The following is a 26,351-nucleotide window of genomic DNA, read 5'->3' as shown; positions in this document are numbered from 1 at the left end:
CAAAATCAGGATCTAACTCCTCTCTTGTTTGTTTTTCAGAGATCTCGGAGCAAGATTACCCTTACATGGCGAGAATGAGAACATGAAGAAGAGGACATGATTGCCCTACATGATCCAGTTACAGTGAACGCGCTGCGGAATTGTGGCTTGCTGAAGTTCTTCCGCATCTCTAGCATGAGACAGCAGATCAACTTACTGCAGTATTTGCTCGATGCTTGGGATCCTATCAATCAAGTTTTCCAGATTAGGGGCAAATCTATCCCCTTGAGTGCAGTAGACATCTACTTCTTGACTGGCTTGTCGAGGCGGGGTGCCCCCATCTCTTTGTCAGGTTCGGCCGGAGGAGGTGACTCTGTGAGAGATTATGTCCACCAGTATTGCAGGGAAGGATCTCAGCCGAGTAAAGACGGCAAGATCATCATCCGTGATGTCACTGACAGGTCCCTTAGGACTATCCTGTTTACTTTTGGTAGGATGGCCGGTAGTGCGTCTCTTCATGTAGCCAAAAAATCCTATATGCAGCATGCCTTGGAATGCCTTCAACTGAAGGTATTCAACTGGTGCGACGCAGTACTTCTTGTGATGAAAGATCAGTTGACCAAGATAAAGAATGGGAGGTTGAAGAACTTTGGGTTAGGTTCTATTTTGACAGCCTTTGCCTTGGAGAAGATACCACTGATGCAGCCGCAGTACATTGCACTCGACTTACCTTCTCCTACTGAACCACGTATGCAGAGATGGGTTGACCATATGTCTAGGCATGCTGGCCAGTCTCAGATTTCGTTTTCCGATACCTTCTTCAGGTGGTTCGATTGTCAGGAGATGGTTTATGCCGAGTATCCATATGCTGGCATGGACTTCCGGGGTGATCCAGATTTAGTACTGTCGGATGGCGAGCAGTGGGGTGCTATTGGTAAAATCTTTGACCATATCGTTGTTTACTGTTTTTATTTATAATGTCCTTGTGCTTTATTCTATCAAGACTTTAATCAAACTCATGTGTACATGCAGATGTTGGTCATGTTCGTCCAGTAGTTCGCCTGAGAGTACCAGCTGTTGCCCCGGCAGGAGAGGCCGCCGGGAGAGTTATTCTTCGTGATATCGATGTGGCCGAGACTCTCACAGCTATGCAGGAGCAGGTTGAGAGCCTTACTCTCGGTATTCCAGATGTGAGGATCGACGAGCTACCTTTGCAGTTACAGCGGCATACTACTGGTGTGCCTAGACGATGGACTCGTCTCTTACGCATGATCGCACAGGCTGTGACTTGCTATCACAAGCATCATTAGACTAGGGTGCCCCCTAGCATTTTGAGTTTTTGGGTCATGTGACCGATTTTGTCTTGGTTACAGAACATTATATGTAAACCATAAATAGCTATATATATTTTGATTTTCGAGGTTTTATTTTGGTTGAGCTATATGATCCACATGTAAAACATTGATGATGTGTTTCTTTTTATAAATGTTGCAAATGTCTATCTAACACATAGTTTGCTAATGAGTCGGTTAATGTGTTTAAGTTTCTGGAAATATGTTGGTATTGAATAAGATCAAATTGTCTTTCCAAAATCTTAACCCTTAGGAACATGCGATAAATAGCTGGGTTTCGAACGGAATATATACCATTGAGTTGTAGTATTACGAGTTGTGAGTCTAGCCTAACAATTAGTCGGCGTATACCATGGGTGATGGCATCAGAGAGAAGTTCTATCAACACGCTATACTCAGCGATTTTATTCGTTTATTGACCAATACATACACCTCTGAAACTTACTAACTCGCCGCTTGGATCAAAAATGGCCCAGGCTGCAGAGGACAGGTTCCGCGAACTACGACTCGCTTCATCGGCATATCCAACACATGGCTCCAAAAGGTTTGACATCTACAATAAATGTAAAAAGGTGGATTACTCGACCAAAACAAACACTTTAGCGAAAAAAAAAATATAACAAAAGCATATTGGTTACTATTTATGCATAGTAACGCTTGAGGTACAACCCATTACGAGGTTGCGCCAGTGGAACTCCGTCATAATCCATTAACTCGTAGGCTCCTTTTGCTAACACTCGTTTAACAATATAGGGGCCCATCCATAAAGACTTAAATTTACCTGCTCCCAATTTATCGGATTCTTGGTCGTAAAGCAAGACCAGGTCACCTTCTGAGAAGACACGGGGCTTGACATTTTTGTCGAACTGCGCCTTGACTCGTTTCTTATGGGCTTCGTTAGCCAAAGCGGCATCACGACGGGTTTCATCCAATTGGATTAATTCCAAGAAACGAGCCTCTTCTTCTGAAGTTCCAGGGAGGATATCGATTGCGAGTTTAAGAGACGAGATTTCACACTGGACTGGTAAGACTGCTTCCAGGCCATATACCAGTTGGAAGGGTGTGAACCCAGTTGCATTCCTTACCGATGTTCGGTAAGCCCACAAGGCTGAGTACAGGATTAGGTGCCACCTTCTTTTGTGAACTCCGATCATCCTTTGCAACATGCGCTTCAGGACCTTGTTGATCACTTCAACTTGTCCGTTGGCTTGCGGATAATACGGAGTAGAGCTGTCGTGAGACAATCCTAGTTTGGCAGCTAATTCAAGCATCATGTGATTGCGAAAATGTGATCCATGATCTGTGACTATAGCCTGTGGTACGCCGAATCTGGCGACTACATGATTGAAAAAGAAAAGGGCATCTGTTTCACCAGTATTATCTAATGTAGGCATCGCCTCGGCCCATTTGGTAAAATAGTCAACTGCGACTATGATATACCCATGCCCCCCGGTCGAGGTGGGGTTACATGTCATGAAATCGATGCCTCATTTGGCGAATGGCCCAACAGCAACTATTGGCTGTAGAGGCGCGGGTGGTCTTCTGGTTTTGCTATCAAAAATTTGACAAGCATGGCAACTTCTGACTGCGGTTATGCAATCTTTGAACATTGTTGGCCAGAAGTATCCTGTTGAACAGAGATTCCATACAGGCTGGTAGAGTATAATTAATGGAAAGACCTGTGAGCAATTTTGAAACCGACGTTTCGGACTAGCTAGGTGAGTCCATCATCAGGGTAATGAGATTTGCATTTTGAGAAGAGAGAGTCAAGAGAATGAGAACCTATTAATAGAAGGATGGATAGATATCCTGCTCGTAAGATTTTTTGTGCTGTAGCATATCCAGATTGATGCCCCTCACAGGCTCCTGAATGACACTCATTCAGGGCTTTTTTGGCCTCCTCATGGGTGAGGCACCTTCTTAGAACTGTATCGATACCACGACGGTAAAGTGTATCACCGACGATCATGTAGTCTTTTGCTTGGTATCGAATACGTTTTTGTTCAGAGTGTGAGGTGTTTGGCCTAAAATTTTGTGTTTGGAGATAAATTATTATATCTCCATACCACTCATTGCTTGTAGATATCAGAAACAAATTCTCATCCATGATTGATTCTTCGGATGTTTCATTGTTGGACGACGATGGGAGATCGCATAATAGTTCTGTAAAAACTAGAGCTTTCTTTGATTTGGATTTTACAAATTCCAGATCAAACTCTTGAAGGATCGCTATCCATTTTGAATATTTGCCCCCCAGCAACTGTCGCGACAATATATAAGTCATGGGGTTGCAATCGGACAGAATGGTAGTTTTCCGAAAGAGGATATAGTGTCGAAATCTTTGTATCGCTTGAACAGCTGCAAGCGCTAGTTTTTCAACGTAAGAATATTTTCTTTCTGTATCATTTAAGTTCTTACTTAAATAATATATAGGATGTTCAATTCCATCGACTTCTTGAACTAAAACCATTGCGATGGTTGTATCTGATGCAACCAGATACAGGTTAAAATCTCTTTGATAATCGGGGGCGTACATTAAAGATGCTTTCATTAGGGAATCTTTTAAAGCATCAAAGGAAGCTTGCGCGACCTGATCCCAGACAAAGGGTGCCTCCTTTTTCAAAAGACGTGTATAACCTTTAGCAAGTTCGGCGTAATTTGGAATGAACCTCCTCAGAAAGTTTGCTTTCCCTTGGAGTTTCTGAATCTGAAGCAAATTTGAAGGTGGAGGCAAATTTATGATTGCCTGGACCTTGCATGGGTCGAGACGAATCCCATCCTTGGAGACTACAAAGCCAAGTAAACGACCAGAACTGACGCAAAATACACATTTGTGTGGATTGAGTCGTATCTTGTAGTGTCGGCAACGTAGAAATATCTCTCTTAAATGCTGCGGATGATCAGTCTGCTTTCGCGAATGAGCTGGAAGGTCATCGAGGTATGGTTGAACGATGTTTTTGATGTCATGGAAGGCATAATTCATTGCCCTTTGAAACGTCGCCCCTGTGTTCTTTAAACCAAAGGGTAATTTTCGATACGCGAATGTGCCCCATGGACAAATGAATGCAGTCTTTGACTGGTCCTGTGGGCGGATATTTATTTGATTATACCCGGAAAATCCATCCATGAATGAAAAGATTTCGCATCTGGCGCATTCATCAATTATCTAGTCGATGAAGGGTGTAGGGTAGTTGTCTTTCGGACAAGCTTGATTTACATCCCTATAATCGACACACACTCTAATCATCCCCTGTTTCTTCATAACAGGGACAATATTCGATACCCAATCGGTTAGAGGAACCGGGTAGATGAAACCAGCATGGAGAAGTTTTTCAACTTCTGCCTTAATGGCAGCAGCTTTCTTGGGGTTCACCTGCCTTAGCCGTTGTCATACTGGTTTAACATCTGGATACATCTTAATTTCGTGTTCAACGATACTCAAGTTGATGCCTGGCATTTCACTGTATGACCAAGCAAAGATATCTCTGAATTCGCGAAAAAGAGCGTTATATATTTCCAGTTCTGAAGGAGAACAACATTTGCCAACATAAATATTCTCTACAACATCTGTTTTAGTCGAGATATTTATGGCTATAGTCTCTTCAATGTTGGATAAGTTTCGCTCGGAATCCACCGTATTTACAGTATTTGAAAGAAAATCAAATACTGAGGGATGATAAAGGTCATGTTGAGTCTCTTCTTCACAATCCGGAAGAAGGGAACGATGGTGGGAATCATTCCATGGTGCTCCTTCAATTACCATAGCTTGGAGAATTCCTTCGTCGGTGACATGCACTTGCGACCAAGGATCTGAAGGAGTACCATATTCTCTAGACCTATCTATCCAAACGCTTGATGAGCGTTGATTTGGGTTTGCCTCCCATGCTAGAAACATTGATTGCTATAATATTTCTATTGGGCTTGGGGGCAAAACCATTGCATGATCCATATTGATATCGTTTTCTGAGATCTTTGTAGAAGATATCATATTGCAGGTTCCTATCGACACTACTTCCGCCAGATTGATTGGAGGTGGAAGAGCGAAAGTTCCCATTAGTATAGGATCTTTTAGTAGGCCTACTCCGATATTCTGAAGCGAATGGGGGCTTCCATGGATCATGGGAATGCTTCCTGTAACTTGAGAACCATTGGGGAGGAAGTTTTGTTGATCGATGATTGTAATCCCTCCTTGAAAGGGAAATGCAATTTTTCTAAAATAGGTCGACACAACGGCTGCCATGGCATATATCCATGGTCTTCCTAGTAGGATGTTGTAATCAAGATTCCCATCGATGACTTCAACATCTATCTCTATCGTTTTTCCCCCTAGTTCAACTTTCAAGTTATTTAGGATACCATATGGGGTATATGTCCTTCCGTCGAATGCTTTTAACGTCGTCGCAGATCGTGACAAGGTTGGAGATCCTAAAGTTTTCCAGCAACTCATCGACATAATACATGTAGATGCCCCCTCATCAATAATTGTTCGATGAACAGTTTTGTTGAGGGCTTTCACTTGAACAAGGAAAGCTAGTTGAGCCGGTAACTGAGGATCGTATCCTTTGTGGTCGAAGGATACAAGATTGGAATCCTTAGGATCAATCCCACCAATGGCTGATAACAAAGCCTGCCTTTGGGATGGGAAATTTTGTAGTACTTCAAGAGTCGACATAGCGGATGGCGATTGGGCCAAATCTTCCACTATGTTATAATGCTGCGCCACTCTAGCGCGGGGATTAAATGTCGACTTGTGTAATACTCCCTTCGGCGGTTTTATTGTTAATTCAGGAATGGTAGGTGGTACAACTTCTGTCGAAGTTGTTGTCGAACTACTTGGTTGATCTTTATCCTTGTCGTTCGATAGCTGCAGATTCTCGTAATCTTTGTTCCTTGTCGAAATCAAAGCATCATTCTGTTGTTTCGAAATCGACAACATTAGCACTTGAGACGGGGAAGCATTTCCACTTTCAACCAGATTTGCTCCTGGATTTGAAAACGGATTAGTTAACACAGCTGAGGTTTTCGAATTTTTAAAGAATCTCTTAATCTCAGCTTTGTATGGACATTCTTTTGTCCAATGATCCTCATCACATATGTGACACCCTGCAGGGGGTTTCCTATTTCCTGGAGGGTTTGAAGAAGATTTTTCAGGTGATGATTCATCCTGTTTCTTCTTCTTCCCTTTTCCTTTCTTCTTGCTTCCTGGTTGTCTGGTTTCTTTGCCCTTATCTGTCGATACGGCATTTACTTCCGAAGTAAGAAGTTCGTCTTTTGCATTTTGATCTGAAATCTTACGGGCCTTCTTGGATGTAGCCTTTGTCGATTTCGTGTCTGTTGTGCCAATCACGCCATCGTCGGCGTGAGAGTCATTGTTCGATTTAGGAGGAGGAGGAATTGAGAATTCCGGTCTAGGGGCGTCAGGTATTTTGTCGTAGAGCGTGCCGGACTGAGTATAAATCAAGTCTAAATATTGTGCACGAGCGATAACTTGCTCTTCCGTTACGACTCCCCCCTTTTGCCACATCTTCCGTGATGGAAGGTAATAATGACTTGATAAACCATTCAGCTAATAGCTGATCGGGAACGTACGTTTTTACCATCCTACGACGACGTCGCCACTCATGTATATGATCAGATATGTGAGTGGCCGTTGTCTGTTTGAAGTTGGTAAGGAGTTCTATTCCCGTTTCATACCTTATCGGTAATTGAAAATGGGTTAAAAAGGTTGTGGCTAAGGTACTGAAGTTGTCGAACGAAGCTCTAGGCAATTCAATGTACCATTTTGCCGCTGGACCCGTTAACGTCCTCTGAAAGAGGCGAAGCCTTATCGAATCATCATTTAGGGTGTTTGATGAACACCATAGATGAAATGTCATCACGTGATTCGATGGATCTTCACCCAGATTCCCATTAAATTTAGGAATATCTAATGGAAGTTTATGTGGAATCGCTGGCCACCAAGGGGCGTAAGCAATTGGATCGTTTGTTAACCGGTTTAAATCAGGTAACTTTAAAGTTGCCACGAATGGTAACTGCTGATTCAGATTAGGTGAAGCATACCCAGGGTAAGATGGGATTGCCTGAGCAGTTGGTCTTTGCATGCCAGCATAATGCATTTGATGCTGATATGATTGATAAGGTTGGTGGACATGACCATTGTAAAATGGTTGATTTTGACCGTTTTGAATGTACGGCTGTCCACTGTTTGCAAAGATTTGCTGCTCAGAACCTTGGTATACTTGTTGGAATTGTGGTTGTTGGTATTGCACCAACCATGGTTGAGAAGCCATGTGTTGTTGCGCTATACTAACCGTTGGACCAAGGTGTGGGGTAATTGTACCCGTCTAGACCTGTGTCGCCCCACCAGTTGGCGATTGTGGTTGAGTCACAGGGTCAAGGGGCTGTTGCATTACAACCTGAGAAATCTGAGGTTGACATACAACAGGCAGCGTTTGAACTTGTGACACCGTCACAATAGCTGGTGTAGTCGGGATATTCGACATAGGTACACATTGTTGCATCGAATACACAACCCTTGGTTGTTGAGGTAGTATAGGTACCCAACCACTTGAGGTAATTCCAGTATAACCTGAATATTGATGTGAACTCCCGTATGGATATCCTCCCGGAGGGGATAATGAAAGGGCATACTGCCCCCCATACGGTGGTAATCCAGAACTCAAGGGGATTGTTTTCCTTTGGGGACCAGACTGCCCAAATTGACCTCCAAATGGATCAATTTTTTGAGACTCAACACAAGAGTTTCCGAATATTATTCTGGATGAACAAACAGGAATGGACCAGACTATCGAAATAGCCCCTGAGTGGGCTCCTTCTAGCGGTTGAGAGCTAGTTGGGACAGATGGTATGCCGGCGAACATTGTCAGAGTGACGGCAGGGAGTTCTGTTGTCGCTGTGTCAGACGACACAGTCCTAGATGTTGACGGTTGTTCAAACATTTGGAGTCTATCCAAAAGATTACCTAGCGATTCTACAGGAACTTCCACTGGTGGTAGACTAACTTCTAATGAAGAAGGATATAGAGTGATCCCGACTCCAAAGTGCGTTGGAGTACTTGTTTGAGGATCTTCTACAATTTCTTCAATTGCAATCAGACCAGGTGGAAGGGGAAGACCGTCAGGTCCGTAAAATATTTATGGTGCCGAAGAAGGGGTGGAATCGACAGCGACAGATGTTTGAAGAGCAAGACTCTCCGAACCAGTTGAAGATGGAACTGGTTCGGTAACACAAGTGTTTACTCTCAGACTAGGATCAGTATCACTGTCCTTCTGTGGCTGTTGAACTTCTTCTGTAGAGGCAGGGTTTCCAGAAATGTTTGGAGTAACCGGAATCTCGGATGTCGTTGGAACACTTGTTCTAACTTTAATAGGAGATTTTGAACCAGTTAAACGAGTTCGCTTTGTCCGTACTGGTTTCGATTCCGGAGACAAAGACGGTTGACTCGTAAGCCTCCGCGAACGACGGGGTTTCAATTGACTTTCTTCCATGATTGCGGATTACTCGATCAACTAAAATAAAAAGGGAAGTATGTTTCCGAATTAAATGAATTTTAGACACTTTTGACACAACTTGTTTTTTCAATTTTAAAGAGTAGAGAAAAAACAAAAGATGACTCTAGTCTCCTTCGATTTTTAATGAGCCTGAAGTGACAAGTGCTGAGATGGACCTTTTCCATTAAGGAGTCTGAAAAGGAACGAAAGGGACTGCTCTGGAGATCTAGGTAGAGGGACTACCAAACCAATCACAAAACTGCAGAATACTTTTTATAGTACGGCAGTCAATCTTCCTGAATGCTGTGTTTGGTGCATTGCGATCAGTAGGGCGGCCGACACGGCTTCCTATGGATAAAAGGTTTTAAGCCTATAGTGGTCTCCCAATATATACTCGACGGTACGTGGGAGCACAAGTCCGTACTGGCACTTATCGTCCCAAAGTGTAGGAATCACCCAACCATCAGTGAGGACAACAGTTACCAGGCTTTACGACGCCGGAATACGTCTCTAGCCTAGACCTCTAAATGTTGTGCGTTAAGTTCCAAAGCGTTGTTAGATTCATTCAATTTATTTTAAGTTGATCTTTCTTAGAAGTTTTCCTTTTGGGATCACCACGAGATGTAGATGTAATTCCTAAAATGCAATCTAAAGATGATAAGCAAACTTTTATCTCTTTTCAGCAATGAAAATCCTAGCTACAAGGGGAAAAGAAAGACACAATCTTTTCTCAAAGAGCAAAGAGCACACTGTAAATGCACTTTTTCCTAAATCAAGCCAAACAGGCTATCAATATGCAAATGCACATATGCATGTATTTGTTTTCACTTTCTTAATATTGATGCCTAAAAAGAAAGTTGATGTACAAATCTGAATTTGCTTTCAAGTGACAAACACAAACAAGCTTCTTTTCGAAATCAAAAGGTAGAGATGATTACGACACTTTATGATTTTGAAATAAACACTCGTTTCGACACTAGAAAGTCTCAAATTCAAACCAAAGGCAAAAGTAAAAGCATAATCGACTGTCAACAGCAAATAAACTTTCTCCTAAGATCAAAATCGACACTTACGACAGATCTAAATCCAAGGACGACAGTATGACTATTCTACTCTTTCAATGGAAAACTGTAAATGATGTAATAAACACACAAAGAACATCTACAGTCTTTTTGTACAAAGGAGGCGGAATTAAGGCAAAGAAAAGGGGTTTTAAAACAGACACACATTGATCACAGGCTGCAGAATTCAGAGACAAAACTGAAAAAATGAAGCAAAGAACCTCAGCTGCACAGGGCTAGGCTGATCAGCGCACCTGTTACACAGAGAAACTGGATTGCAGCACAGGTAGCCCTCTCGGGAACTGTGTTGAAATGCAGAATCTCTTCATAGTGCCTGCGCTGGGGCAGAAACGAGAATTCTATCTGGGTTCTGGGTCACAGTTTGCAGTTTAATCTATGGTTTTTGGCCGAGTAAAAGCAATTAGTAATGCACAATCAGAGGGTGGATTTAAAGAATGTGTAAGAGCTATCACAAAGGGTAATCAGATCATTTGTGAATCAGTTGTTCAAATCATAAACAAATCCAGTGAATGGATTGAAGTAGCAGGTGTCTACTTTGCATTTGATAATGGCAAATGCAGTTCGATTGCTACTTCTGTGTTTATGAAACAAACAACAAGAGAAACACAAACAAACTAACTAAACACGATCCTCAGCAAAGTCGCATTTTGTTAACGGGAAAAGTGTCTACTCAGAACGCCCCTATCCCACTAAGGTGTGACAGTACCTTAGAAACAAACAGAGAAAACTACTTTCGTATTCTTCTTTATGAACTATAAACGAAGAAGAATAGGATGAACCAACCTGTGTCTTGCGCTAGTCCTTTGATCCAATCTCTCTCCTCTTTGACAGCTTCCAGCTACCTGCTCCCTTACTTGCCCAGCTTCACCAAGTTCCTGCAAGATCACAGAAGAGGAAAACTACACAAAGACATGGATTTATATTCATAAATAGCTTCGGATCAGATTTAAGCTAAACATGTAAATATAACAAAACATCATTGATACACAAGCATGTAGGAGAAACTCAAATAGTTTTATTGATATAACAAGAAGGTCCAGGAGGAGTTACAACCGATGATTCCTGATCCAGCATCAACCCCCCAGCAAAGGAATCCCCTCTTCACCTCCAACAAAGCATAAATCACCCAATATTCTGATCTCTATCTCAAAACCAACAGAAATTCTTTGCAATGTACAAAATTCCAGCTTTCGGATCTCTGGGACGAGGGATCCATATATAGATGTATGCAAAGAGGATGAGTCAGCTTATGATTTGACTAGTGGCTTCTCTCTGTCAGTTCTTGCTTCCACTTGGAGACTGAGAGCCTCTTACTCATCCTTGGTCGAACTCAGTGAGGCAAGTGTCAATGGGGAAGATTCTGGAAGCTTCCATTGTCTGTCCACCTCGCGGAATGACACTGCCATTTGTCATTTCCCACTCAGCACACCCTGGTAGTGCATTTAGGTGCGTTGAAACGCACCTAGCTAGTGTACTTGGGTGCTATGCAACGCAGCTAGCTAGTGGAGCAGCTGAAATGATCCTGATTTGACTGATTCTGAGCAGTTTCTGGTGGAGAACTTTTGGGAGACGTTGTAATTGGTTGACCTTGTTCCTCTAGGGGTCGGAACAACACTTTTAGGGACTTAGGATCCCTTGGTTTATGGACATTTCATGCTTAGAGCTGTAAGGCACAAAAATGTCTATAACACTTCTCCTGCAACTTGGATGTGTTTTGGAAAACTTCTTCTTTTGTTTGCTGCAATTGGATCATTTGATTCAGCCTTCTCTGCATGGGATCTTCCTCACTGCCGGCCTCCTAAAGAAGTTTGACCACCGGGGTAGCAAGGGAAGCGGGAAATACTGTGTCCACACCATAAACCAGCTCAAATGGTGACATACCAATAGACTTTTTCTGACTGATTCGATCTGCCCAAAGTGCATGAACCAGCCTCTTGTTCTAGCTCTTCTTATTAATTTCCAGCAGCTTCTTGATGATGTTGACCAAAGATTTATTCGATAATTCCGCCAATCCATTGCCTTGCGGATGATAGGCAGTTGAATGACCCAAAATGATGTGATATTTGTGACAAAATTCTACCATCCTTTTCGATTTAAAAGCTGTTGCATTATCAGTGATTATTTTGTTTGGATAACCAAAGCGAGACAAGATGTTATTTTCGAGAAATGAGATAATTACCGTGTCCGTCGCTTGTCTGGTAGGTGTTGCCTCAATCCATTTTGTGAAGTAATCCGTCGCTGTAAGGATCCACCTATGCTGTCCGGAAGATGCGGGATGAATTTCCCCAATGAAATCCAACCCCCACTGCTGGAATGGAGCGCTCACTTCGATAGGTTTGAGTGGCAAAGGCTGTAGTTTCTGTTTTCCTTCAAAAATTTGACACTTATGACAGCGCTTTACCATCTTATGCACATAAGCAAACAAAGTAGGCCAGTAGTACCCTGCTCTCAAGATTTTGTTCGCTGTTGACTTCCAAAAAAGATGTCCACCACACTCTCCTCCGTGGAAGTCCTCCATGACTTTCTTTGCCTCCTCTTCCACCAGAAAATTTATCAAAATGCCACCGGGATCTTTCCAATACAATGCAGAATTCAAGATGCAAAACTTGGCAGCTTTCAATATAAGTGTTCTTGCTTTGTTTCTAACCATGTCGGGCGGTGGTGATAGATTTTTCAGCACATATATTATATCAGAATACCATGGGGACAAAGCAAACATTTCGGATACCTGAACTGATGTTCCTTCCTCATTCTGATCGGACAAGATAGCGATCATATTTATGTCCAACGCGTGCAAGTTTGATTCCGCCATTAGTTTCTCCAATCCCTGTCCTTTGACCAGCTTTGTAGGCTTTATCTCCACATCGTACTCTAGCAAGCCTGCGATCCATTTGCCACTTCTCCCTTCTGGATCGGTCTGCACTAAAACATATTTCACAGCAGTATTAGGAACATAAACCAGAATGTGAGAATGTAGAATATACACCCGGAAATCCTTCAGTGCCTTCACCAATGCCAGGGCTTGCTTCTTAATAATGTTGTACTTCAAAGCTGCATCCCTTATAGCCCTGCTGAAGAATGCAATGGGTCTTTCATGATCATCCCTTTTCTGCAATAGTACCGCCGCCATAGTGTGCTCAGAAGCAAATGAAAACAATATGAAATCTTGAGTGTAATCCGGACTGACTAGAATTGGAGCTGAAGAGAGGGCCAATTTGACCAAGTTGAAATATTTTACATCCTCATCCATCCATTTCACCTGGCTGTCCTTCTTAAGCATGTTGGTCATTTCTTTCAAGTGTTCCGCAAGATTAGGCACAAAGCGACGCAGAAAATTCGTCTTACCATTGAATGACTGTATCTCCTTTTTGTTCCTAGGCAGATCAATTTGCTGAATTGCTTGGACACGTGCTGGGTCCATGCGGATGCCATCTTTTCAAATGATATGCCCAAGTAATTTTCCTTCCTCCATGGCGAACAAGCTCTTCTTAGGATTCAACGATAAACCATATTTCCTGCATTTTTGAAAGACAATTTTTAGATGATGCATGTGTTCTTCATCAAATTTTGAAAACACCGTCAAGTCATACAAGTACACCACCAAAAAACATCCTTCTCATTTGCAAACGCCAAGTCCATTGCACGCTGAAATGTGGCACCTGCATTCTTCAAACCGAATGGCATTTTGGCATAGTGAAATGTTCCCCATGGAGTTGTGAATGTTGTATCATCTTCATGGACAGAAATTTGGTTATATCCAGAATAACCATCAAGCAGCGACATACGAGATGCCCCAACTACTTGTTGAAGTATATGGTCCATCTTGGGCAGCGGATAGTTGTCCTTCAATGAGACCTTGTTTAGATTTCTGAAATCGATGCATAGGCGGATCTCATCAGTCTTCTTTCGTACAGGTACTAAGTTAGATATCCAATCTGAAAATCTAATAGGCACAATGATACCTGACTTGTACAACCTATTTACCTCTTTTTCGATGGATGGCAGCAACTTTGGATTGATCCTTCTCAGCTTTTGTTTAAATGGTTTCTGATTGGGCTTGATAGGTATGGTGTGTTGAATGATGTTCGTATCATAGGTCTTTGAATCTGAATAATCCCAAGCAAATACATCTGCAAATGAAGCCATCAAACTGATATATTTGTCCTTGATCTTTGGCGGTAATGCTTTGGACAATTTCACCAATTTTGGATTTGCAACTGTACCAATGTTGACTTCTTCTACACCTTTCTCCATTGGCTGTAATGTTGGCTTGTGGGCTACATCATCCTGATCAAAAAGTTCCTCTAGGGGTATCAAGCCTTTAGGAATGATGTTATTCTTCAGCTGTAATACGTCCATTTGATTGATCTACACTTCTTCTATACCATTCCCTTTGTTCTCATCATTTTCCACATCAATTAAGGTTTCTTTGAACTTGCCTTGGTTGAGCAAAAAATCCCTAATCTCCTCATCATCTTGGAACACTTGCCAATGTCGCTGATTGTCTGGAATGGTCGGACGGTGCTTGACATGGATTTCAAATTTGTTGCTGGAGTTCATGGGGATCTTCAAGCTGCTCGTTGCCTTGGCAAGAGCATCAGCAATACTATTTTGTATTCGTGGCACACATGTCAAGGTGTATTCGGAAAATAGCTTCAAGATGTCCAAAACTTCATTACGATAGGCCCGCATCCTAGGATGTTTTGCTTGATATTCACCTCTGACCTGTTTTATTACCAACTCGGAGTCGCCATATACTGAAATCCTCTTTGCATTCAGCTTTCTAAGAATCTTCAGGTCAGCAATCAGAGCTTCATATTCGGCTTCATTGTTGGAACATTCGAAGGCTAGCTTGTAGGAGCAAACTCTCACGCTGCTAGGCACTTTTTTTGGGGCGGAGAAAGGACTGCGTACCCAAATACCAATACCAGCTCCATCATTCCCTACTGCTCCATCAAAATCCATAGTCCACAAGCCTTCTTCCTCCTCTTGCAAGTGCCGAAAATATGTTTGTTGTCCATTGTTTGCTTGCTGTCCATCTTTTCCAGTTGATTGCCCAATCTTTTGCTGCTTTTCTTGTCCTTCTTTCTTCAAAATCTCTAAAATTTTCTGTTATCTCTGGGATGTCATCCGCTTCTACTATCTGACTATCTATCTCATTTAAACTATCTGAAAACAAAACAAAAGACTCTAAATCTGTATGTACATAGTTTACGGGATGATTGATCGGTTTCTCCTTGCTTGTGATCATATACTTTATCTTTTGTTCCCGATATAATTTCCTCATTTGTCCAAACACCGGAATTGTTGCATAGGAGAAATCCAATTGTAGTGTCCCCTTCAATTTTGCTACCCAAGACCTGGAAAGAAGCATGCCAAACCTTGGAGGAATGTCTGCTACCACTACATCCATCAGAACGTTTTTCATAGGAAGCTGATCTAAACTCACAACTAAGTCTTTGATGAGCTCTATACACCTTACTCTGCTGGAATCGAATGAATAGAGATCATGATATTACCAGGTGATGTCCAGACCAAGCTTATCCATGATAGACTTGGGCATGAGATTGTGAGAGGCTCCCGAATCGAACATGGCATTGTGCAGCACAAAGTCATGTAATCGTAAACTGATATAGAAGGGTGGCACCTCGCTCTTAGGATACTCACCATTTGTTTCTGGTTCAAAAATCATCTCGGGCTGATCATCTTCCACGTTTACCATGTCGGACATTGCGTCCAAATTCAACATTTTAGAAATCTATCCTCTATAACTGCTGTTTTTCATTATTTCAGTCAAAGGGATTGATACCTTTAGCTTAGAAATCTCATTCTCTAGGCAAGCAGGAGTTTTTTCTACCTCTTTGGCCGGGATCTCTTTTCTTTCCTTCTCTTTTGATGTGGCTGGTTGCTGTGATTTTTCTGTTGATTTTGATTTGCTGCTCTCCGGAACAACCGCCTCCTTTCCCTTTCTTTGTGTGGCTGATGGATCTTTCTTTATTGTTTCATCCTCCTTCTTTTTCTGAATTGGTTTAGCAGGTACATCTCTGTTTCGAAGGGAATGTTGTTGTTGTTGTGTGGACAAAGCATTCATATACCCCCTTTGATATTCTTCTGACTCTTCTTCCAACACGGTTTCGTTAGCTAGGATAAAATTAGTGTCTTGGTGTGTAGCTGAATTCGCTGCACATTCTTCTTCTTTGGTGATGTAAGTAGGTAGCTCGTCTAGAGTAAAGAGATGGTTTTCCTCACCTATTACATTCCCTTCCTCATCTTATTCTGGTCCATGTAAAAAATTCTGCTGCAAAGGTGTTTGTACCGGCTGTTGTGTTGTCTGCTCTTGAGTTCGTTGATCTCTTTGTCTTATCCTATATTGTGGCTGTTGTTGGCCATGAAAGTTAGGATTCCTAAGTTGTGGCTCTGGCTTGTCAAGTTTTACCCTTTCGAGCATCTGTTCTACCTTCTTGAGCAGCTGATCCATTGATGAATATTCTTCTTTCGTCGTGGTTTTCTTCTCTACTTTCGATCTTGCTCTTTTGGACAGCAGGTTAGCCTCAACGCTGACTGCAATTTTCTGCATATCTTCCATTGTAGCTGGTTCTCTCTCTCTCAATTGGTACGCCATGTCAGCATCAAAACCATCCGGAAACTTCATCATTGCTAGTCCCATAGGTGACTTTAGATGATCTGGGATATCATTGTAGACTGCATTAAATCTAACACAATAATCTTGGACCGACTCACCGGATTCTTTTTTACTTCCCACCTGTTCAAAAATTGTCTTTGTAGCTCAGCCAAGGTGGTGATGCTTGCCGCCGTCAAACCTTTGAACCATTTCCTCACATCACCTGCAAATGTTTGTACAAAGAGCCTCATTGCCACGTTCTCTGCATCGATCTCATGAAGTTCATAGAAATCTGCCATTTTATCCACATGTTGTTGAGCTGTAATACTGTTAGGAGTGCCATCAAAAAACGGGATTTTACTTTGATAATCATTTGGCATGTCATCTAGGACTTGGGGCAGAACAAGAGGAGCAAAACGGGCAGCCATCATTCTTGGTGGATTTGGCCTTGGAGGTGTTGGAGGAGTGTGCAAAGTTTGCAAGGGGCTTGCACTAGGAGTTTGGGGCTGTGTGGCAATGTAGTTATCGATTAATCTATTAGCTCTTTCCGTCTCGAGGTCTACAAGAAATTGCGGATCGGGGACGGTGTAATCAAAAGCCTTTTCGGATTTAGATTCAAACAGTGATATCTCAAATCGTTTTTCAAAGTGAAGCTCTTCAAGGTATTCAAAAATGTCGGGACATGAAGGGGATTTGAATATAGGAGTGAAGGTGCTTTCTTGACGAAGGAGTCTTGGGATCAAATTGGGATTTTCGTAAATGTGAGGAGGATCCGAGTCCGGATTCGCTCTGGTATATCATCTTGAAGCCAGTGTGCCATTGAGAGGAATTACGAGACACAACCAACTTACTCAGCCTTTCCAATCCTAAGCCCATCATCCGGGAGCCTAGAATTCTTATGAAACAAGGGGATTTGATTTTCAACTTGTTCCCCAGTGGAGTCGCCACTATGTTAGCACTTGAATCTGCATCAGGCTGAATGAAGGCGAGGTTCAAGGCAACATCAAACCAAGCTCAGTCTTGTAGCTAGCCCTACGAGAGCAGGAGAGGGCTCTCTCCGAGTCACACTCTGCGAATGGATAAGCAAAATGGTCTGAGATGACTTACAATGCAATATTTACCTTAGGCTAGTAAGTGAAAAGGGATTTTGGAAAAGATTTTCGAAGTGACTGAAACTTCTGAGATGTATATGGGACTGGCGCTTAGCAAAGAACAGAGAAGTGAGAATGAAGGCACAGATTATTTCGTGAGGCAAGGTAGCGGGAAGCGCAGCAATTTCAACTTAAGGTGACGCGGAATGGAAAGATTTCTGAAGATAGTGAAAAGGGCATGGTCACATGAATCCTTTTCAACAGAAGAATAACACTGCACATGAAATTTTCCCACAGGCAAAGCAATATAAATTGAATTCTACCTAATCTCACTTAGAAAATTTCACTGAAATGAAACATGAAATGAATTATGAAACATAACAAGATACATATGGAACATAAGAACACATTTTCTGCACTCACAACCACAAGAATCTCATGAAATAGAGCTGCTGCCTTTCATTAAACTCTCTGTCAAAAATACACAGTGCAGAAACATAGTTTCTTTCCCACAGTCTCTCAGAAGTTACAAGCCAACCAACCCTTTGCAAATAAAATGCATACAATATATAGAATGTGGGGAGAAGAGATGGAACGCCCAGGGGTTGGGAAGTTACTCAAATCATTTCGAAATGGAGATGGAGAGCCAACCATCAGCTACAGGTGCAACGCTCTCAAGCATGACATTTGGCTGTGGTGACCCTTTGCATTCTTTGCCACTTGGATAGATGCCCACCTGGAGAGAAAACTCTTTAAAAGCCACCTTTGGTGCCAAAAAACCGAAGAGTGGATGACCGGGCCCACTTGGAGAAGTCGCGACCCGAAATTTCGCGAAACGGGAGCAAACTGGGCAAAATTTCCTCTGTGCGTTGCGCTACTTTGGGGCCTGTTTTGGGGCACTTTCAGGTGTCCAAAATGTGCCCAAGTGGGCTTGTTGGAAATCTTGGCCTATCTACTTTCTAACCCCACTAGAATTTCTAAATTTGGTGCTCATTTTCCCCTCCAAATCTTCATTCTCCCAAGACTGCTTTCTGTGTGTCCAAAAAGTGGCAGAGAGGCCATTTTTGGGTGTTTTTTGACCTTTAGGAGACCCAAAACTTATCAAAATTTCTTGCCCAGACACTAGTAGACGTGATTTTTGATGTTGAATCCAAATATATACACCATTCCTCATTTGGAGCTCTAGAATTTTAGCGTCGCGCGGGTGCGCGACGCACAGGGAGAAAAACCCTGTTTTTTGACCAAAAAATTTCCAAAAACACAAAATTGCCCCAAATTTTTTGAAATTTGGGCTGGGGACTCTCTATGGAGTGCCATGCTGAGCCACGAAAGCCTCAGCCAATATTCTAAGCCTGTCTTTCTCTTTTGTCTGTTTTGCCCTTCTTGTGGCTTTCCTCAATTTTGCTTTCAAACTCCTTATTCGGGCTCTCAAACTCAAGTTCTGTGCCCCGTAATGACTAGCCATGTGTCTCAGCAGTGTGTTTTCTTCGTCAACCTTGTTCAACATGTTGTCCAGGTGCATGTTAACTCTCTCGAGAACAGACTCACGATCATCAATAACCTGTTGCTCCAATGAAGTGAATTCAATCCTCCTCTGTTGGGCAGTTAGGCGACCCTCACAGATGTTCTGCAGCTCCATGATCACATGCTGGTCTTCCAGCTATTTGTTCCTCTGCTCCAAATACCTGATGTTCCATTTGGCCATCTCCAACTTGAGTGTCAAGGATTGAATCTATGTCTCTTTCTCTTGGAAGATCTCTTTCAGCTGTGCATTTTGTGGACGTGTATTTGCATCATCATCATCATGAAGGAGAATGAATCCGGTCTCTCGTTTACCGGATGGCACACCTGAAGGCCCCTCCTCATGCTTGGGCTTCTTGCCCTTGTCCTGTACCCTGTATTTTCGATGTAGGAAGCGAGGCCCCTTCCACCCGAGGTGGAGATAACACTCGTTTTGCTGCCACAAACAAAGGCCTGGTGCCTTTCGGATAGCCTTTCTAATATGTGATGGAAAATGGCACCACAGTGGTCTCATGGCGCTCATGCTGATGAGAAGGACCACCTATCTCATGTTTTGCCTCTGATACTACCTGTGGAGCGCTGAAGAAGTCACGGGAGCTGAAGTCCTCCCAAGCAATGCCCTGCGATCCCAACTGATGATCCACCAAAATCTGGATAAGAGCGAAGTGATATACACTGTTGAGCTGCTGCTGAGGGGTCTTGTGCTTCATGAACTTTTTCATTTTCTCTATGTTCCCACAGATGAAAAATGGGAGGTTCATCATACGCACCCTGGTAAAGTGCATGAGAAACCTGATGTGATAGGCATAAAGGCGAGAAAACCTCCCCTCACAACTGAAGTATTTCATGATCAATTTCATGAGTGGAGCATACTCATCTCTTAGAAATCTGAATGGGAAAACTCTAGTGAGTTGACTCAAACAACTGGCCTTAATGTAAGGCTCATAAATTTCCCTCTCCACCTTCATCTTTTTGTGCCACCGTTCTCCAACATTCGGTATGCCTGTTTCCACTGATATGGTTTCGGGTGTCAATGTGAAAGTGACCCCTACCAAGATAGACTGACCTCCATGTAGGTGAAGTGCAAAAAGACGAGCCAACTCATGATGAATTCTGACATTTTCCACCCTCTAACAAAATTTGAAACATGCTAAGTGCTGGAAACAAGACATAGCGAGAGGGCATGCCTACAACTCAGTGAGGGTGTTAGGTTCATCCCTGACATGTCTGCCACTCCTAGGTCTCCGGGGAGTCTGTTCTCCTAAAGCTATGTCACTGTGTGTATCCTCCTCATAATCTGATGAATTTTCTGATGCCATCACTGCTGCCTGTACCCGGAGTTTAGTGATGCCCTTTGAATTCAATGACACTGATGATGTTGGAAATAATACTGAGAGGGGGGGGGGGTGAATCAGTATTATTAAGTCAAATGTTCCTTTTTCAAAATCAAATGATATACGCTACTTCAGTTAATTGAACCCGCGTATATACGCAACTATGCTGAAGAAAACCCGCATATATAATGCAAACTTTTTAATTTACTTTATTTTTCTGATGTTGATTGTTAATCTGTGATTCAGAAGCAAATAACCAGTAACCAGAACCAGTAGAACAGCGCAAAAAGACAATTGCACACAAGAACACAAGATATAAGGTGGAAACCCAATGTGGGTGAAAACCACCTGCTGCAATTCGTCTCTGTCTTCTCTTTAATTAGAAACTTCTTTTTACAATTGTACTGGTGCAGTCCTTTACCAGTACGCAGGCTGAAACCTGCAGAGAGCTACAACCCTCTCTCGTTTTCCAGCTTCTCCTGGAAGGGAGCTACAACCCCCTTAGCTCTTGTACTGGCCAAGATACTAGTACGTAGGTGCTAGCCTACAGAAGGCTACAACCTTCCCTGTCTTTCAGGGACCACGTTTCATAAATTTTCAGACTGGATCCACATCAATCAAGAATTTCTGCATCAACCAATCACCTTTTCACCAATCAAAACTGAATCAGCATAAACACTTCTTTGACTACTGTACCCAGATCACAGTAACAGTACCACACACCAAATCTGAACCCAGAATACTGCAGCAATAAACAGAAGCAGCAAGAATATAAATCAAGATATGTACGCTACTTCACTATTCATTAATCTGCGTGTATACGCTTCTGTACCACAACCAACCTGCATATACGCTTCTTTCATTCATAGAAAAAGCGTGTATACGCACCTGCACTTAACTGAACCTGCGTAAAGATCTATAAAGGATAATTTATTATTTTAAAACATTCGGTCATTAGTTAACCCAGATTATCATATTTATAGATCAAGAGAGCGCCACATATAATAGATCAAAATCATACAGAGATACCAATGTTCAAGCCTTGAGATTTTGATCCATCAATAGTCCTTATCCTTCTTGCGCTCATGGTCCTCCTTCATTCAGATCTAGATCTACACCATAACCCAATCACCAGTATTCCAGATCTAGAACAATATCAGAAATTCAATAAATCAGATCGTGTCTTGCCACATGATCTCCTTCCTCTTTTATAGTTTTAGGCCTTCCACAATACCACGGTCCAAAACCATAATAAACAATACCAAGGGCCCAATACCTGGGGTCAACACTTCTGACGAGATACCATGGTCCAAAACCATAGGTTCAAATTCCAAGGACTAACGACCACGGACCAAAAATAAGTTTCCCACCATGTACGCGCTTTTATGTGCGTGAAAGTGCGTGTATACGCATACGCGACTTTTGAACGTCTAACCCGCATGTATACGCGTCTTCGGCAAGGTGAACCTGCGTATACAAGATTTCCTTCATCCTAAGAGCCTGAATTGAGATCTGTCACCAAAGTGAGTTGTCATCAAGGAAAACACCTGTACCATAGCGCCACACCTGTGCCATAATGCCAACAAATGAATGCTCTGAAAATCTGTTACCAAGGGGACAATAAAACAGGGGAGTGTTAGGAGGGGAATGATGAAAAGGGGAATAGGGGTTTAAAGGGGAAATTAATTAGGGATTTGGGAGTGTTTGGGGTGTGTTTTTGATGGGGTAGGGTTAAGGAACTTTTGAGCTATATGAGTAAAGGGGACAAAGGGATATGATTGCAATGTAGCTAGGGTAACTATCAAGGGAAAATGCTCCAGGGAAATCAGCTGATCAAGGTAAGGTAGGAGCTTATTTAGCAATTGTGTTGCTGTAGCAAAAACCGTAGCTTTTTTACCCTTCTGTGTCATTTTTGTGTTTGCTTAAAAAAATTTGTTTTTGGTCTCATGGTCACCAACATCATATTTTTCTTTAAGCTTAGGATCAGTGATGAAAAGATTTATGGGCACTTTTGCAATTTTAAGAGCCAATTCCAAAAATTTTGGGCGATTCAGTGCATTCTTAGGCTCACAGGCATGTGCGCCGCGCGCCAGGTATGCACCGCGCCAGTGTAAAGTTAACACTGTGGTCGGGCTCCCAGTGTGCCGCGTGCCCTGAGTGCGCCGTGCCACATTGTGTGTGCGCCGCGCATGGTCAAACGACACAATTTTTGTTTGAAAAATAGGGGAGGGGGTTTTAGGGGGATTTTAGGTTGGTTTGCTTGGGAGACAAGGAGGAATGGGGGTGAAAATGGTGAGGAGTGAGGGGACAAGGGGAAGGGAGCAAAACCTTGGTGGCATCATCGCAAACTTGCAACCCCATCCATTGTTTTTCATGGTGAATTTTTCATGGTTGGCCATGTTGCTTTGGATATCATTCAACCTCTTCACAAATACCATATTATTGACAAAAATTGATGAGCAGGTGTTGTTACAAGGCTTACCTTTCAGTTTGATCGCTTTTTTCCAAGTTTTGAAGTGGTTTGGCACCGTTTTGGGCTGCTGGACTGTGTGCACCGCGCGCAATTCCCAGTGCGTAGCGCGCCTTGTATGTGCCGCGCCCGTGTAATCTTTCAATAGCGGGCTGGCTGCGTGTCCGTCGCGCCTGGTGAGTGCGCCGCGCTCCTGCCTGTGTGCGCCGCGCTTCCCAAATCGCCTCCCAACTCACTTAAATGCTCACCATATCAACTTCACACCTTTGCAAATGTCTTCTCCAAGTCATTTAGCATCACAATACCTCTGCTTTGGGTCAAAACATGTATATATAGGCTTGAGAGAAACTGGTTTGATTTTTTCTTCCTTAAAAACCCACTTTCTAATGTTTTTGTTTTGCACTTTTCATTGACTTTTAAAACACTCCGTTTTTCCTTTATTCTTTGAAATTTTGGCTCTCATGATAAAATTTTCAGCGTTTCTTTGCGGGAATTGTATGACTGGGCCTTTGGCTTTGAAATCCATGACTGCATCTGAAAATGTCAACTGTCGATTTTTGGAAAATTTTGTCATAGTTGACCTTGTTTGAATTTTCTTCAAAATAGAGTTTTGAAGAAGAGTCGATGTCTCTTGCGGTGATGATGAAGCTTTCTGCACTGTAGGTGTATAAGATCTCCCTCTGGCCTGCATGACTTTGTTCTGGACATGTTTTTCAAAAAACCACATTGATGATTTCCTAGACCCAGCAATAAAAGGACTTTGACCTGTAATATGACCAGACTTTGACTATCATGAATTACATTGATTACGCACCAATTCACGAATCAGCAGAGGCCAGACATGAGGGGAAATGAGTAGCATGACTTTCTCCGTCAGATCATGGCATGTCCCTAGCAAAATGCAGCTGAGTGGATGGAGTGGGACACCTAAATTTGAAATGCACAAAGAGCTTTGATCTCTGACGGAGGGCTGACCAGACCGACTCTAACAGAATTAATATTTAAAGTTTTTCCTAGATTGATCTCTACAAGAATTCTACCAAAGTTTGACATAGAATTTATTGATAATATTAATAATGCAAAACTTTCCGTAGCGCAATTTCTTGAAAAAATTTGTCTAACATATGAGAATAACAAGACTTCCCCCCAAAGATATTGAGGAAAGTCACAATTATTAATGAAATATGTGATTTGAATTTCTTCAATGTCTTGTTTGAAACTCGCAGCTTGCGAAATCATTAATTCTTATGGTACAATTTCTTCATTGTCTATAACATCAATCCATTTAGTATTTTATAATTCAGTGGTTGTTTTTTATGGGGGGTATAGTGTAAATTTATTTGTTGCATTACCATTGGAGATTTTCATGTCTCTTGATCGATAGCTAATAAATACATCATTCATGGCTAACCATGTTCTTCCTAAGATTAATGGATGAACTCCCAAGTTGGTTTTAGGTGTTAAGATGATAAAATAAACTAGGTATTCCATGAATCTAAGGTGACAATAATATCTTTTAACACCCCTTATAGTTTAATATTAGATCAATCTGCTAATTATAAGATAGTTAGTGTGTAACGAATATTATTTAATTGTAGATCATCCATTATAGCTTTTGTCATGACATTTATTGTTACACCTAAATTCTTTTGTGTATTTGGAATTGTCGCATTACTAATATGAATTTTGAGTATGGGACTTCTTGGATTAAGATATTTTTCAATGTATGTCTTTCCCATCATCATAACTCCTAACTTATCAATAAGATGTACCATGTGTGGATCTTTTTTTCTTCTTCTTGGTTTCTTTAAACATAATTCCTTTACTATTTTTGTATAAATTGGAATCTTTTATTGCTTGTAGTAAAGTAATATAAATACAAACATTCCTTAGTTCATCCAGTATACCATAATTAGATGGTATTAATTGCTTCTCTATATTTAATCTTTCTAGGAAAGGAGGATTTTTAGATGCAGAGGGATAATTTACTAAAGGATTAAAAGAAGTTTGTTTCATTATTGTATCATCTATTGTTGTCTAAGGAATTTCTTCCTCATTTTTTTCTTCTATGATAACAAGTGAATCCCTATGAAGTACTCTCCTAGATCTGAGATGAATATCATTTAGGTCAAGTGGAATAATCATATATACGGGAAAGTTTTGTAACTCAGTATCATAAGCAAGTTGAAATACTTTATTATTGGGATTTGGAATGGGTTGTGCAGGTATTTGATAGGTCTTTAAGGGGGTTAAGTAAAAGGTAATTGTAGAGGTTGGCTACAAGGTAATTGTAACTGTTATGATTGTGGAGGAGGTCAAATAGGATGAGATTGTTCAGGTTGTGAATATTGAGGGTAATATGTTGGGTATTTTGGATATTATGGATACTGAGGATATTGTTGTGGATACCAAGTAATATTTGGCATACCTCCATAAGTGGGACCTCGTCATCCTTGTTGCCAAGGTTGGTTTTGGGTTTGTGGTGTCCATGTTTTCCAATGTAAAGGTGTATTCCAAATTTTGTGTGGATATTGTTGATAAGGATTAAATTTTTGTGTGGGATCTTGAGTAATACATGATTGTAAAATACCTAGTTTTCGAGGCTCCCATGGTCTCCTTGGTGCAACATAGTAAAGTTTCCCCAAAGCTTCCTTTGCTTCATTTTCTCCTTGATAAATTCCCTCTAGTCTTGGAAAATATGTACAATCCTTGTTGCATTCTTTTTTGTAGATATAACATAGATTTCAATGTTATCTAAAGGGCATTCATGCAAAGGATGCTTATTTCCACGTTTTGGACAAAAGATTGACAATGTTGCATTTTTTGTTTTTGTTTATTCTAAATTTTCAATGTATCTAATTGTTTAGTGAGATTTCTAAGAATATATGTTTTCACGTTTTCAAGTAAATTACCAAGTGTTGGAAAATGTAACTAGGTTTGGTCTTCATAATGTTTTATGTAATCATAAGTTTATGTATCTGATGAAAAGAGAAAAAAAAATTATTGTTATTTTGTAACATGGGTTCCATGCTCAAGATAAATTATTTTAGGTCAAGCACCCATTGTGTGCTTCTAGGGCTTTGTCATAAAGTCTAGGAATCAAAGAGTCATTGTCATATGTAAAAGAAACTACTGGACTCCTTGTATCATATAAGAATAATTTATGTAAGTCAAAATTGTGTCATAAAGTCCATCCAAGACCAAGTCGGCCTTCAGGAGACAAGATGCCCTAAAAGCAGTGAAGTTGACCTCATTAGGGTTGTTAGAGCCTCATAGAAGCCTATATATAAGATGGAATTTAGCATCATTTGAAGACTTACCAACAAGTTCGAAAAATACAAGAAGAAGACCTAAAATTCAAGTGAAGAAGAGGATAATAAAAGGAAGGA

This window comes from Pinus tabuliformis, chromosome 5_2, assembly GCF_031772625.1.
Source record: "Pinus tabuliformis cultivar Carrire ecotype Pingquan chromosome 5_2, CPIR1, whole genome shotgun sequence".
NCBI lineage: Eukaryota > Viridiplantae > Streptophyta > Pinopsida > Pinales > Pinaceae > Pinus > Pinus tabuliformis.
This window is presented reverse-complemented; position numbering follows the sequence as displayed.